This window comes from Chenopodium quinoa, unplaced genomic scaffold (assembly GCF_001683475.1).
Source record: "Chenopodium quinoa cultivar QQ74 unplaced genomic scaffold, ASM168347v1, whole genome shotgun sequence".
Classification (NCBI taxonomy): Eukaryota; Viridiplantae; Streptophyta; class Magnoliopsida; order Caryophyllales; family Amaranthaceae; genus Chenopodium; species Chenopodium quinoa.
In genome coordinates, this window is record NW_018743327.1 from 3,533,766 (window position 1) to 3,550,956 (window position 17,191).

Sequence of the window (17,191 nt, forward strand, 5' to 3'; positions counted from 1 at the left end):
ACCCGCAAATTATATGACTTGAACCGAACCCGACTCAAACCTGAGATTGACCCGACCTGGTTATAACCCGCAAATTATTGACTTGAACCGAACCCGACTCGAACCCGAAAATGACCCTAACCCGTTTTAACCCGTGAAAACCCGAATTAAACCCGACCTATTATTCACCCGACCCGAATGTAACCCGACCTGTTATTAACCCGACCTAAACCCGACCCAAACCCGAAAAGATGTATGACCCGACGTTACCCGACTCAAGCATGACCCAACCCGAACACGACCCGTAAAGATTATGACATTAACCCAAAATTAACCGATCCGAGTTGACCCGACCCACACTAACCCAACCCAAACCCTACCCGTTACCCGAATTGACAGCTCTAGTTATATATATATGATCGAGTTATAACGAGAACCCTCACGAATAATGAGAACTGAGAACCTTTAACAGCCATACAATAAAAAGAGAATGAACGGATGAGATCTTATATCTATTCTTGGCGTTTTTGTTCCTAAACCAACTGAATCAGGCTCTATCTCTCTTCTTCTCAAAGATAAGGTTTTATTTTTCTCTCTCTTCTCAATTAATCTTCAATTTTGACAATTTGTCCCAAAATTGTTGTAATTTGTAATAATAAACTACAATTTCAATCCTTTATTTAATGAGATCGAATTTTTTTACCATATTATTGTAATTTTCAGGAAAAATTATCGCACTTTTCAAGCTTCATTACCTCGATTATCAGCTCGAATTTTTGAGCTGTTGAGGAACTTGATATTGAGTACAATTTACATACTTCTTGAACAATTTGCTAGATTCGTTGCTAAATTTCTCAATGACAGGGGTAAGCACTGAAAATTTGGTACAAATAATTTTTAGTGGTTGTTTTATACGACAATCAAATTACATGCATATTATGAAGGAGTATTTGTGAGATTTTTATACTTGAATTTGCCTATTTTTTTACTTTACATTGAATTAATTTTGATGATTCAATTATTGTTGGTTATTTCTTAATGCACACTAACTGTTTGACAAATTGCCTCAATGAATCCTATTATTTTATCAATTTCAAATATATATATATATATATATATATATATATATATATATATATATATATATATATATATATATATATATATATATATATATATATATATATATATATATGTGTGGTTTTTTAATGGATGTGGCGAGTGCAATTTTGTTTCTTCTGGTGACAGGAAAGCACATAGAGATGACTGGTTTGAGGTTAATAACAGAATAATCAATTCCCTCTTCACACTTATGTATCTTTATCTATGTCTTTACATTTTGCTTTAATTTTAATTAGGTTAGAGCAAATATTTTCCATCTGTGAGCTTGTTTTGGTGGTTGGTTTAAAGGTTCGCTAGCCTAGTTGCTAATTTAAGCTATTTACTTCTTTCTTCAAGGACAATATAGTTCTAAAAGTAAATTATATCTATTTTAAAGTAAGTTAATCTTCTCTTAAAGTAAGCATATGCTAGCCTAATTTGGGATGTGAGTCGATTTTAAAAATTTACTACATAAGCTCCCAGCTCTTGTTTTCAAGATTTGGTATGTCTATGACTATACTGCATATGTTGCTAGAGTTTTTACCAAGGTGAAAAGAAGTGATGCATAGTCTACCTTTGCCTAGGTAGGTAAAACCTGTTAGTAATCTGATAAAAATAATGTGGGTGTTGTAATCATGAATGGAAAGGAAGTAGGTCTTGGGGTGGTTGTGCAGGACTAAAATGGCAAGATTTTAAACACACTAGTACGGAGAAGAACTAGCACATGGGAACCAAGTGTTGCTGCTGCTTTGTGTTATGGGGTTGAGATGTCATGTAGTTTTGGCTATAGCAGGGTGTGGATGGAGAATGATGCTCTCACTATCGTTGAGAAAATTAAGGGGAAAATGTCAGGGTTAGCTATTTGTTTCTCTTCACTGGCCGTGTTATTTATTCGATGTCTTAATTTGATGATTTTTTTATGAAGTCATGTTAAGAGAGTGGGTAATACTTTAGCACATTTAGTTGCTACATCTTTCCAATGATTGAGTAGGGGCATTTCCTATGTCCAATAATTAAGTTGTTCGATCCTAAGAAAAGAAATCAAGCGTTAAATGCTCGAATATAAGTTGTACTCAGCTCTTATCCTAGATGAGTAACCAGGTTTATTCTGAAATAAGAGTGATGATTTGTATAAAATTGAACCTTGCAAAACCTTTTAGCATGTAAAATCCTAATTAAAGATTGAAAAATTCTGTGGAATTCCACATTTGTCCGATATCTATCTCTGTTGGTACAATATTATGACAGAAAATAAAACCTCATGGAGCTTAATTCCTACAAGAATATCTTCTTCTCCGTCACTGGCTAGGCCACCTTCTCTTTTTTTCAAACAATTTCAGCACGGAAACTTATAGTTTTATGTTTTAACTCTTGTAACAGGAAATCTAAGAAGATGAGTGAGAAACAAATGGAGAAATAGGTCGATCATACACAACAAGAAAAGGAAGGGCAGTTGTTATATTAATAATAAGTCTGAAAGGGTAAATTTATTAATAATCAAATTCTTCATTACCTACTAGCAATTTTAATAACAACTTCAAAAGATAATATTTTTTCTAAAAATATGCACAAAAGTAGTCATTTTATTTGGAGCAAATTCAGAAATAGCATACCTGGCCTAATATGATTGTTTATACTTGTTCCAAAAAATAATATCATAACAAAGAAGATATTGTATCAATCAAAAGATGAAAGCTCTGCAGAAGCAGTTCTAAATGCAAGCAAGGTAAGATTATTAGCAAATTTGTGATCCTTTCCTGCAAACATGCAACACAAATAATAAATATATAACACATTAGCAGGAACAAATATAAAACTCGTCCTCATTAGCATATTGCAGCATTGTATTGAGAAATGATTAGTATTTTAGTTGATTGTTAGCTAATTTATTAGAAATAAGTTGTTCAGATGAGAGTTAAGTTTGTTAGAGAAGCAGGAATTGCCCTACTCAAACAATAATTTAAGAGCTAATTATACTTTTGATGCTAAACCACTTGATGTATTCCAGATATTTCAGATGAAGTTATTAGAAATTGAAAAGAAACTCAAAAATCGATAAGCACTGGTTAAGGTTCCATACACTTTATTGTATGTCTGTATCCAAACACATAATACTAGCTCATGTGGTTTTTGGTGTGAAAAAAGTAAATAAAAACGACTCTTAAGTGAGTAAAAAAGACTTTAAAGTAAACCTATTAGCTCAAGTGGTAGAGCACTATGCAGATGCATAGAGATGTAGGTTCGATTCCTACATAGGTTATCTTAAAAAGTAATTACAAAACACTCTAAAGTTATTCAAAATATTTCAAAAGTAAATAAAAATATCTCAAAAATAGAAAAACAAAAAAATAAATAACTTAATCTATGTCAAAAAAAAAATCATAACTCTAGTAGAAAACACTAAAAGGGAAGTGGTTCAGACCCCCTAATGGGAAGCAGTTTTGAATTGGTCCGGCTTAGGGGTCTTCCCATTGCCAATTTAAATGGGAAGCTGTTCAAACCGCTTCCCATTTAGAGGTAATTACAAGCGGTTTTGGCACTAAACCGCTTCCCATTACGCCTAAAAAATTTATAAAAAAAAAATCACTTAAATTAATATACAAACAATTAACATATGCATAAAAATTATTTTTATTAATCAAATGATGTAATACTACATTTTCATCAAAAAAAAAAAATTGTAATATGAAAAAATACTTAAATTAAAATTCAAACAATTAACATATGTATAAAAAAAAAATGCAGCATTTTCCTTGAAAAAAAAAAGAAAATAATAATAATAAAAAAAAAAAAGCATCCAAAACCAACCACGCGCAACCGCCATCAGCCACGCGCAATTCGTCCACCAAACACCAACATTCACCCACCAAAACTAGCCCCCTTATACCGTATCACCACCACCACCAAGTACCTTTAACCAACCTTTATAATTTTTTTTAAAAAAAATCATCTTACCCACCACGACCTCCACCCAAACCAGATCCGTGGCCACCTGAAACAAACCAAAACAACCACACATCACCGTAAAATAAAATAAAAACCTCAAAAAGGAACATACCTTAAAATCCACTAAAATCCCGATTTTGGCTTGAAATTATGGTTTTAAAGGTCAAATTCGACCATGAAAAACTCTAGATCTATGGTTTTCATGGTCGTAATTGACCTAAAACCCTATAAATCCATGGTGGTGCTTGCTAGGTGAGTCGGTGGTGCTTGTGTTTGTCGGCGTTTGTGGTGGTGGTCGACGTTTGTGGTGGTTAGAAGAGAGAAGGAGATCGAAGAGAGAAGAAGAGGAAAAGAAGAGGAAATATAAGGAGATCGAAGAAGAGGAAAATAAGAGGAAAGAGAAGGAGATCAAAGAAAGGAAAACAAGAGGAAGAGAAGAGGGAGAAGGAGATCGAAGAAGAGGAAAGAGAATGAGAACGAGAGAGATGAAGAGGAGAGAAAAATCACCAAGAGAAGAGAGAAGAGAGGAGAGAGAAAAAGAATAAGAAAATGAAGGGAGAGAGAATATAAGGGGCTGCTACTAGCTGTACAATATTAGTTTTAGGGTTTTTTATTAAAAGGGAAGCAGTTCACTATTCAAACCGCTTCCAATTGAATATTTGGAAGTGGTTCACTCATAAACCGCTTCCCATTTGCATGTTTCTCTTTTTTTGGCGGGATTTTGAGGGTTTTTGGAGCGGAATATAATAACCGCTTCCTATTTGAGGCTTCCCAATTGATTTTTTTCTGCAAGTGTAATTACTCTAAAATAAATAAATAATGCTAAAAAGTAAATCAAAGTATCATTGAAGTTAATCAAATCATCATTAAAGTGTATGAATGAAAAATTATCTTGAAATGATAAATGACTAAGGATACTTTGTTATATCACAAACAGTGCGAGTTATTGACTTTCATATGTTTATAAGATGATTTGAGCCATAAGAAACAAATATATTAAGTCGATATGATGTAGAGTTTTTCAAATTAAAAGTAAATAAAACTATATTAAAAATAAACAAAAAAGAAGAAATCTAATAAAACATTACAAATTCTAATTGTTAGATTTCACACATAAAACCTACATGGGATTCAAACCCACATCTTTTGTGCACTTGCACAATGCTCTACCTATTGAGCTAGTAGGCTATTATATAGTAAGAATAGTTAGTTAGCACTATCGATCCATTTTATATGGAATAATCACAAAAGTAAATAAAAAATACTCAAAAGTAAATAAGAAAAATCTTAATCAAGGAAATACATCTTCTCCCAACCATATTTCTTGCAACCCAATCAACAAGCCACAAGGAGCCTGAACGATGCTAATAGCTGCTGCTGCATTTGTATTTTCAGCCTCCTACCTTACTACTATGCGCCGTACAATAGTCCACATTATCTCCCCTTCCACTACATCCAGTTCCGTATAATCATCACCGTGTATAGAACAAGACCTTAGGAACTGCCCATGGAAAAAAAAAAAGAGCTACACAGATAAAACAAAAGACCCTTATCAATTAGGCATACAGTATATACCAGCAATATTGATTGAGATTTAAGATGGTACTGCCACAACCTCCATTATTCAACTCTAGGAAATTGCTAGCAATTTTGGACACTAGTTAATATTTCTTACAAAAACTAAATATATACCTGCATCCATTACCTTAATTATAAAACATATAAAAATAATTAGTTTAAACAAATAAACGTAAGTCAAACTATGGAAAATAAAACCGCATTACCTTAGTTAAAAATATTACGTTATGCAAATCATTTAGCCCAAAAAGTTAGTTCCAAAAATTCATTCTCATGAATCCCTCTAAAATTAAATTCTGGTTATGCAAATTAGTTCCCAAAATTCATTCTCATAAATCCCTACAAAATTAGTACGTTATGCGAATCCGAACAAGGTTCGATTCTGTTCATGATACCATAATTTTTTGTTCACCCCTATTTATAGAGGTAATTTGGAAAGGTGGAAGCTTTTGAGGTTAAAAGGTTACTATGTTTAAAAAAAAACGGTTAAGAGGTTACTAGTGAAGATTTATGAATAGGTAGAAACTTTGGGTGTACAGGTAGTTTGGTTAAAAAGCAAAAACTAATTTTATCTTTTTTTTTTTTACGTTAAAAACAAGTTTTATCTTATTTTAGGACCTGGGTAATTATTTTGTAAAAAACAAAAGTCAAACTTTTTTAAAAAATAAAAACAAAATACCGACATTGGCCCATGAGAGTGAAAACATGGAAATAAAAAAAAAATAAAAAAAAAATTAAGATTTTTATCCCCTTAAAAATTTAGAATTTGTTGTATACACTCAGGTGTCAAACAATCATAAAAAAGAGAACAAATAATCATGGGTGCCCTGGGTTTTTTTTAAAAAAAAAAAAAACAAATCATGGGTGCCCCATTGTATATAAGTTATACAACAAAAACTTCAAAAAATTCATTTCCAAACAAAAACATCAAATTAATTAACCAGCCTTGTTAAAATACTACTTAGTAAGTAAAATAAACAACACATTCCATCCTTTTTTTTTAAATAAAAATTAAAATTACATACTTTCTATCTTTAAATATGTGAAATAAAGAAGTACTATATTTGAAAAAAAAACATATTTGTCAATATTTGTTGCATATAATAAGAAACATAGATAGTGCTTGTCTAAAAAAATAAATAAGAAACGTAGATAGTATGCAATAAAGGAGTAGTATATATGATTGATTGATTACTAATGGAAAGTTTATAACAAATGTGAGAAACATTTTGATCCTAGAGCCACGTTCAGAGACTAAACCAACACGCATCACAACAACCATATCGTCAACAACTTGCTTCAATCTACTAACAGGGGTCTCACAAGCCTCTTCTAATTCCTTCCAAACACCAGCAATTCTCTTCCACTTTCTCCAATTTAATATTTAACCCGCTTCCCGACCAGCGCCTCCACCACCGCACACTTCACCACCTCCATTCCCGCGGTCAAACCAAACCTCACCTTTCCCATTACTCTCTTACTCTCCTCTCTCTCTCTCTCTCTCTCTTTTTTAAGACATCTTACTCTCTCCTCTTTATTACCCGTATTACTTTTTTTTATACACCAATTTTATAAGTTCTGACACATTGCTAGTTGGCAAGGAAAAGTTAGATGATATATCCAATTTATATACTGTTTTACCCCCGTCCCGCGATCATAATTAGTAGTGTTTTTGGCTCCTTAGAGCCACTTTTATTACTAATTTGTGTTTTCTAGTGTTTTCGTAGTTTTAGTTGTATTTTACAGGAAATTACACTCTTGGAGCATTTTCCCGGGTTTTTGTGGATCAACTACGGAAGCTAGAAGGACACGGCCACTCTTGAATCCCAGGATCGGTGAGAGCCGATGATTAAGGGCTCGGTATGACATACTGGGGCTATTGGATCGATTAATCAAGACCCAATGAGGAAACTTAGATTGGGCCGAGGAATTGATCCCAATCAAAATCCAAGCCTCGAAGAAGAAGAACGAGCCCGATCGGGCGGCTGCGCGCATAAGAACTCTCAAGGAAGAGCCGCGCCCGATCGGGTGCGGCACACCAGCAGCGGGCAAGGCAAAAAGGCGGGCCCGATCGGGCGGCCCTTCGCCCGATCGGGCGCGTGTTTTTCTTAGAGCTGATTAGATTAGTTTTAATTTTTGTTTTGAGGAATGTTTAAGTACGAATTATGTACATAATTTTGGATTACCTTCTTCTTTAGATTTTCTCTCTCTACTTGGAATATTTCTCTCTGTTAAATTCTCTCTCAACTTTTGTTCTTAATTACTTTCATTAATCCAGATCTTTTGGTAACAATTCCTTCTCTTTTAATTTCAGCTATTTTATTTGCTACTTTGATTATGTTTTGTTTAATTTATTTGATTAGTTTAGTTATGATGATGCTTGAGTAGTTTTATTTCTAGGGTTTATGGGGATCTAATAAATGATATGAAGGGGTAATTTTGTGATTGTTAATTATCAATGCTTGGTTAATTTCCTATTGATTGATTTAATGCTATGAAATTAGGTTTGGCCAGATTTAATTGTATGAGTTTAGCAATATTAATTCGAGATTCGACAGATGAGAATTGATGTTTAGGCTTAGTTTCAATAGGCGAATTAATTTATAAATGGTTAAGTCGAGATTCGACAGATGAGATTTAATACCGGTAAATTAACTCTGTGATTATAATACGTAGCAAAAGCCCTTTATAATCTGATTAATCAATGCTTGATGATTGCTTATTATGATTTGCCCTGGAATATTGTTTATTAGTGAACCTACGCCCTAGGTCTTTTAATATTTGATTTTCCCCTACTTTATTTCTTTAGACCTTGTTTGGGGGTAAGAATACCCCCTATATAGGTGGACCAATTCCACCTCAACACGTGTCCGCAAGCTCAGCGCTCAATGAGCCAATTAGAGCATGACACGTGTCACTCAATGATAGAAGGGTGAAAATGGGCTCTAAGTCCACAACCCTATTAACCGTAAAACGGTGGGAAGCCAATCTACTTAGGTTAAATAACCTAAGAGGCACATATCCCAATGGTCTATAAATACTGATCATTACATCAGTTTAAGGGAATCCAATTCTCTCTCCAAGGGCAATGCCTCCCACATTTACTCTCCTTTGTCTCTACTTTCTCTCTCTAAAATACATTATTTCGGTCACTGACTTGATCGTTGGAGGCGGACCTCCGGCCCCCCGGGGTCCGTTGTTTTGCAGGTGATCGGGCCGTTTGAGTGTTGCATTGAAGATCTGTCTCCCGAGGGACGTACACACCCTCCATTCGGGTACGTACAAAAAACCCCAAAACAGACTTTATTCTTCGTAGTATAGAATTTATTCTCATATTTGTCTTTTAGTTCCTTGTTTATGCCTAGGTGTTCCACATCAGGTTACATCCCATTCGATCCTGAGATCGAGCGCTCTTTTCATAGGCAAAGGAAAATCTATAGACAAATTCTGGCGGGTTCTGAGGAGGAAAACAGTTGAAGAGATCCTCCCTCTGGTTCTAGTGACACAGATATTCCTTCAGATTTAGAATCAGAGATGATGGCCCAGAAGAAACTCAGTGACTACTCGCAGCCAAAGCTCACAAATTTCCCGCACCTTACTCCCACTCCGGCACTAGATGGAGTTCAATTCGAAATCAAGCCCCAATTTATCACTATGATAGAGAGGAAGCAATTCAGTGGAGCTAAGGGTGAAGATCCTAAACATCGCAGATTTCTGCCAATATTGTAACACCATTAGACAAGTCGGGGTCACGCAAGACCAAATCAGGGAGATTCTTTTTCCTTTTTCATTATGTGGCAAAGCTAAATTATGGTTTAATGGTTTGAATAGAACTGCACTTGGTATTACTGAATGGGAAACTCTTGCTTTGAATTTCTATAATAAATACTATCCTGCAGAGAGAACAGCGGTGCTAAGGAGTGCTATTCAGAACTTCGCTCAAGAGGCCGACGAAACGTTATATGAGGCTTGGGAGAGGTTCAAGGATCTACAGAGAGAGTGCCCCCACCACAATCTAGCACAATGGCAATTGATCCAAGCATTCTACAATGGACTTGGAAATTCTTCTAGATCAGTGCTAGATTCTGCAGCTAGTGGGAGGTTCATGAATTTAAATGTGGACGATGCAGGACAGGTTATCGGAGACATGGCAATACACAATTCCCAATATGGGAATCCGAGAGGGTTTGCAAATAAAGAAAAACATACTGTCGATTCCGTATCCTTTTTGCTAGCTCAATTAATGTCTATTTGTCAAAAATTAGATAATCTTACTGTTGCTCCTAACTCTGTAGCTAATGTTTCCGCTGTTGCTAACAATGAAGCTTTTTGTGAAAATTGTGGAATTGTAGGTCATTGGGAGCAATATTGTAGGAGCTCTATGGAACAAGTTAATGCCTTTCAAACCTATAGGTAGAATAACCCATATTCCAATTCCTACAATGCCGGTTATAGGAACCATCCATATCTTTCATACCGGAGCACCAATGTATAAAACCCTCCACCTCCACAACAACCACAACAACAAACCCCACCACAACAAAAATATTATCATCCTAATTCCGGCCAGAAAAGCCAAGCATCACCCTCATCATCTTCCGACCCTGCCATGACAGAAATTAGAGCAATGCTTGCCAATATGCAAAAGCATATGGAGAGTAGGGATGCGCAAATTGATTCTATCCTAATCCATAATAAAATCATGGACAATCAAATTGCACAACTTTCATCTACCCTACAACCCCGTCAGCAGGGAGTTCTACCATCACAACCTATCCATCCTACAGATCATGCCAATGCAATCACTCTAAGGAGTGGTTCACATTATGATGGACCTCCTATGCCAAAGGAAGATAGACCAGTTCCTGATCTAGATTCCTCTATACCAAACGCTAATCCTGCTAGCCCTGCAGGGCTACAAATAGATACTAACTCTACTAATGTTTCTGTGCAGGGTAAATCGCAGGATAAGGGAGGAGATGTGCAGAGCCCGGTTATCAAACTTCCATTCCCTAATAGACAACTGAAGAGTAAGTTTGATAAAAAATTCGGTAAGTTTTTAGAGGTTGTGAAAAACCTGCAGATAACAGTTCCTTTTACTGATTTAATCACTCAAGTTCCTGCTTATGCTAAATTTATAAAAGACATTCTGACTAGGAAAAGAGCCTTTAATGAAGTAGAAACTATAGCTTTCACAGAGGAGTGTAGCGCTTTATTGCAAAAAAAATCCCCTCCTAAATTAAAGGATCCCGGTAGTTTTTCTATCCCTTGTTATATAGGGAATGTTTTTATTGATAAAGCTTTGTGCGATTTGGGTGCTAGTGTCAGTGTCATGCCATCGTCTTTCTATGCTAAACTTAATATGGGAGAATTAAAAGTTACTAATATAACTTTGCAAATGGCAGATCGTTCGGTAAAATACCCTTTAGGTATTTTAAAGGACCTCCCTGTCAGAGTTGGTAAATTTTTTATTCCTGTTGATTTTATTGTGTTAGACATGGAAGAGGATACACAAATACCCATTATATTAGGTAGGCCTTTTCTCCATACTGCAGGAACAATTATTGATGTTAAAAATGGTAAACTAACCCTTTCTGTAGGTGACGACAATGTTACTTTTAATTTAGGGAAGGTTGTGAAGGGGCCTATGCTGGAGGAAAATTGTTGTTATATTGATGTAATAGATATAATGGATGATATTTGTGATGATATCTTGCCACAGGTTCTTGCGAGGGATCCCCTAGAGGAAGTTTTCTGCGGGAATTTATCTAGAGACAATGCAAGCTTTTGGGGTAATGAGGTACAAGATATTGAAAAGGCTCTTTCCTTAAAAGAGTTAAACCCCAAGGAAACAATGAAGGTAGTAAATTTAGTTCAGGAATCAAAACCTGCAGAGGTCAAGAAACCTGAGCTAAAACCTCTCCCTTCTCATTTAAAATATATTTTTCTTGATGAACAGGAACTATACCCCATGATCATCAGTACTGCACTCACTGACCTACAAACTTCCCAACTTCTAGGGGTTCTCAAAACCCATAAGAAGGCTATTGGGTACAGTATTGATGATCTCAAGGGTATTAGCCCTGATTTTTGTATGCACAAGATACATCTAGAGGACAACTATAAGCCCTGCATTCAACCCCAACGAAGATTAAATCCCAACATGCAGGAAGTAGTCAAGAAGGAGGTTATGAAATTACTTGATGCAGGTATTATCTATCCTATTTCTGACTTCAAATGGGTAAGTCCTGTGCAGGTAGTGCCAAAAAAGGGTGGGATGACTGTGATAACCAATGAAAAAAATGAATTAATTCTCACTAGAACTATCACAGGGTGGCGCATGTGCATTGATTATCGTAGATTAAATGTCGCCAATAAAAAGGACCACTTCCCTCTTCCCTTTATAGATCAAATGCTTGAGAGGTTAGCTAACCATAAATTCTTTTTCTATTTGGATGGGTATTCGGGATTTTTCTAAATTCCGATTCACCCTGAAGATCAGGAAAAGTCTACTTTTACATGCCCCTATGGCACTTTTGCATATCGCAGAATGCCCTTTGGTTTATGTAATGCACCCGCTACCTTTCAACGTTGTATGATGAGCATTTTTTCTGGTTTCATAGAGTATATTATGGAAGTCTTTATGGGGTATTTTAGCGTGTATGGTTCCTCATTTGATTCATGCTTAATTAATCTCGCTAAAATTTTGAAAAGATGTGAAGAGTGCAATTTAATTCTAAATTGGGAAAAATGTCACTATATGGTGACAGAGGGAGTAGTTCTAGGTCATATTGTATCTGATAAGGGCATACAAGTAGACAAAGCTAAGATATCAGTGATTGAAAAATTACCTCCCCCAGTTAATGTTAAGGGAGTTAGAAGTTTCTTAGGTCATGCGGGATTTTATCGCCGTTTTATCAAAGATTTTTCTAAAATTGCTAAACCACTGACTCAGCTTTTGCTCAAGGATGCTCCTTTTATTTTTACCGACGAGTGTCTTGAGGCTTTCAACATGATTAAGCGGGCTTCGATATCGGCACCCATCATATGTGCTCCCGATTGGAATCTTCCTTTCGAGATCATGTGTGATGCAAGTGAATTTGCGCTAGGAGCCGTGCTTGGACAGAGAAAGGACAAGGTTTTGCATGCTATTTATTATGCAAGCAAAACTTTGGATGAAACCCAAGTCAACTATGCCACTACGGAAAAGGAGTTTCTTGCTGTTATTTATGCTTTAGAGAAATTTAGATCATATCTTGTTGATTCTAAAGTCATTGTTTTTACTGACCATGCAACATTAAAGTACTTGATAGCTAAGGCGAAGCCAAGGCTACTCCGATGGGTTCTCTTGCTCCAAGACTTTAACATTGAAATAAAAGATAAAAAGGGAGCAGAGAACGTAGTGGCAGACCACTTGTTACGTATCAGGTATGATGAGGGTAAGGATTCTCTACCTATAGATGATTCTTTCCCTGATGACAACCTTTATGCAGTTGTAGAGCAACACCCATGGTATGCGGATTTTGCTAATTATTTAGTGGGTGGTACTCTACCTCTTGACCTGTCCTACCAACAAAAAAAGAAATTCCTGTCTGTTGTTAAACATTATTTTTGGGATGATCCTTTTTTGTTTCGTGAGTGTACAGATGGATTGTTTCGTTGGTGTGTTCCCGAATGGGAAGTCCACGGTGTGCTTACTAGTTGCCACACCTCACCATATGGAGGACATCATGGCCCCACTAAAATGGTGGCCAAGATTAATTAGTCAGGTTTTTATTGGCCTACGATGTTTAAGGATGCTAACATTTTTGTGCAGGCTTGTGACTCTTGCCAGAGGACTGGCAACATCTCGCGGAGGCATGAGATGCCCCAAACAGGAATTTTAGAAGTTGAAATTTTTGATGTTTGGGGTGTCGACTACATGGGACCGTTCCCTTCTTCAAAAGGGAACCGTTATATTCTTGTCGCCGTCGACTATGTATCCAAGTGGGTTGAGGCCATCGCCACTCCTACCAATGATGCCAAGGTGGTCCACAGACTTTTCAAGAAGAGCATCTTTCCAAGATTTGGCATACCTAGAGCAATAATAAGTGACGGAGGATCTCACTTTCATGAACGGAAGTTAGACACCCTCCTCAAAAAGTATGGTGTCTACCATAGGACAGGTTTAGCCTACCACCCCCAAACCAGTGGCCAAGTATAGGTTTCTAACCGTGAGATAAAGGCCATTCTAGAGAAGGTGGTGGCAAAGTCAAGGAAAGATTGGAGCGACAAGTTGGACGACACCCTTTGGGCGTACAGAACCGCATTCAAGACCCCTATAGGTACTACTCCGTATAGACTCGTGTACGGCAAAGCATGTCATCTCCCGGTCGAATTGGAATATAAGGCATATTGGGCTATTAAGGAGCTCAATCTAGATGTCAAACTAGCGGGAGAAAAGAGGTTACTTCAACTTAATCAACTTGATGAGTTTAGGTTTACGGCCTATGATAGTGCTCGAGTCTACAAAGAGAAGACGAAGAAGTGGCACGACAAGATGATCCTTCCGAGAGAATTCAATGAGGGTGATAAAGTGTTACTATTCAACTCACGACTTAAACTTTTCCCAGGAAAGTTAAGGTCAAGGTGGTCGGGTCCTTTTATTGTAAAAAGGGCCAATAAATTCGGTTCTGTGGAGGTTTTCGAAGAACATGGTAGCGAGTTTAAGATTAATGGCCAAAGACTGAAGCTATATCATGAGGGGGCTACAATTGCTGCAGTTGAATTACTTCACCTAAGCGGTTCCGATTCAATCTGAGTTTCACTGTGGTAAGAGGGTCGTGCGGGACCTAGATAAACCAACGCTTTGCGGGAGGCAACCCGTATTTCTTGCTTTCTAGACTAATTTTTTATTTTTCTTTATTTTTACTTTTTCTTAGAAGGGTGAGGAGAGTGAATTTTACCTTTCATGAGTGTTTGTGTACAGGTTTTAGATCACAAAGTACGGAAGTTTCAAGACAAAAAAAATTAGGCGAAGAAAGAGAAGCTCCAAGCCTGGGTACGGGCCCGATCGGGCGCGCACCTAAGGTTGGAATTGCAGAAAACTTCGCCCGATTGGGCAAAGACGCCCGATCGGGCGCGCAATATTGATTTTATTGGAGCTTAATTTTGCCCGATCGGGCAAGGAGTCCCGATCGGGCGCGCAAGTTAGGGAAGAAATCGAGGGAAATTTCGCCCGATCGGGCGGAATTTTGGAGAAATCGAGTGCCATAAAAAGAAATATCCGGCAAAGCTCGCCCGATCGGGAGAGCAAAGGGCGATTTCCAGGTTCGAGATAGCGCCCGATCGGACGCGCACTTTGCAAATCAGCATAAGCCACCTTTGCCCGATCGGGCAAGGTGATTTCCAGGTTCGAGATCGCGCCCGATCGGGCGCGCACTTTGCAAATCAGCATAAGCCACCTTCGCCCGATCGAGCATGCCTTTTTCCAGGGTTTTAAACCTCTTCTCTTTTCTTTTTCTTCCTTACTTCTTTTTCCTTCACACTTTCTCTCTCTAAAACCTCCATTTTCAAACCTTCAACTATACCTTCAATCCAAGATCTCCTCAAATTCACCCATCAAAACCTCAAATTTCTTACATATTCTTAATCCTCACACCTTCCTCTACATTTTCCACCTATTTTCTCCCACTTTCTCTCATACTTCCTTCAAACCCTTAGAGAGAGAAAGCTCCAAATACCCAATTTTCTGCATACAATGGCTTCAAAGCGTTCAAAGACACAAAGGGGTGAAAGTTCGAGGGCACCACAACCAACAGTCAACCCGGACCTTCAAATACCGGGATGGGAGGAGGTTGTCATCACCTCGGAGGAGCAACGGGATAGGATGCTAAACCTCATTGATCGACAGGTAATCTCAACCCGTTTTGTTCATCATCCCACACTAGCTAGATTAGGTCTAGATAAATATGTGGAAAAATTGTTCAAAGGTATAGGCATGAGTGGTTTCTTTCAAATGTGTCATGATACGTATGACTATTTAACATTAGAATTTATTTCAAGTTTAAATGTTATTGAAATGAATGCATTAATCACTCATGTACAATTCCGATTATTAAACAACGATGTGAGACTAAATCTTAAAGAATTTGGAAAGTTGTTTGATTTAAAATCGAATAAACCAATTGAACCCTCTCAAGACCACACTGTCGTGGTCTACAAGAGGCTAACCGAGGAGGATTTGGTTAACCTCCAACATGCCAAAGGGACGTGGATTCAACATCCCGTCCCAAAATTTTGGCAAAGATTTGTCGGCCTCATTATTTTTGGGAGGCATGAACCGGCAAATGTGAGGAGAGATGAATTGGAACTATTGGCATTCTATGTAATTCCCAACGCTGAAAAATTAAATATACCCCATAGGATAGCCAATCACTTCCAAAGGGCGGCCAATGCGGCCGAAGCTAGTAGGTCTAGGACAGCTATTTATTTTGGGGGGTTACTGACCCACATTGCAAAAAAACACCTAGGTTGGAACCCGGATGGGCATAGGAAAGTTGTAGGCTCAAACCTCATGGACCTAGCCTATTTAGGGAGTCTAAATTGGGTACAACCCGTGGGGGGTGACACTTGGTAGATAGTCCACCGACAATCGGGTAGGAGGGACCAAGCCTTCACCTTACCTAACCCCTCCTTGACCAAATTTGAGAAGGGGAATCCTTCTTATACTTTTGAGATTAACGGTCAAGGTGAGGTTAAACCACCTCACCCTTCACCACAACCCCACCAATCTCCCCAAGACCATTCCCCCCATCACCATTCACCACACTACCCACCACCTCCACCCTTCACCTATGGCGTACCCACTTCCTCGGTCGACTATAACGTCGACCCCAATGCCCCTTATGACTTTTCAGCTTTTAGGAGCCAATTAGACGTATCGAGATGGGGCAAGGGAGAGTTGAGGGTATGATGCAAAACCTAGATTCTAGGTTAAGCACCTTGGATGGGCGGGTTGGACATATAGAGAGGAACCTCGGGAGGGGTCTATACCCTATGTTCGATGATTATGCACGCCGAGGGGCTATTCCCCCCAAGGAATTAGTTCCCGATTGGTTCCAATACCCCCAAAGAGGGTATTCTCACCCCGGTGCATATGGTACTTATGTGGACTACTCTTCAGTCCATGGATATGGGGGTGACGCTCCTTTTGGGGGTATGGGGAGGAATGTAAACCCTAACTACTTTGCAGGTGGTTCGGGTTATGGTGGTGCTGGACCGAGCCAGGGTGGTGCTGGCTCGAGCTATGGAGGAGGATATGAGAGGATGGATGACGATGAAGAGTAGCTTCTCCTAGCTACCCTCCCAAGTCAATGAGGGCATTGCTTGATTTGGCTTGGGGGGAGATTTCTTATATATATGGTAACTTTCTTACTCTATTCTCTATTTATTACTTTCCTAGTGTAGATTTTATTGCTTTCCTTTATGAAAAAAATACAAAAAAAAATTTGAAAAATAAAAAAAAATCCAAAAATACGTTCCAATGAATTATAATTCATGCTTTCCTGTGTCCCATACTTGGAAAATATTGTTTTGATTCTTGGTA

The 17,191-nt window shown here is 37.7% G+C and overlaps 1 long non-coding RNA gene across 1 annotated transcript; it reads left to right on the plus strand.

Annotated features, from left to right (window-relative positions):
* The first annotated feature begins 420 nt into the window (after positions 1–420).
* Positions 421–3,708, plus strand: LOC110737410. Its single transcript, XR_002514386.1, has 3 exons — positions 421–559; positions 703–845; positions 2,461–3,708. It is a non-coding gene; the product is annotated as an uncharacterized LOC110737410 (long non-coding RNA).
* The last annotated feature ends 13,483 nt before the right edge of the window (positions 3,709–17,191 follow it).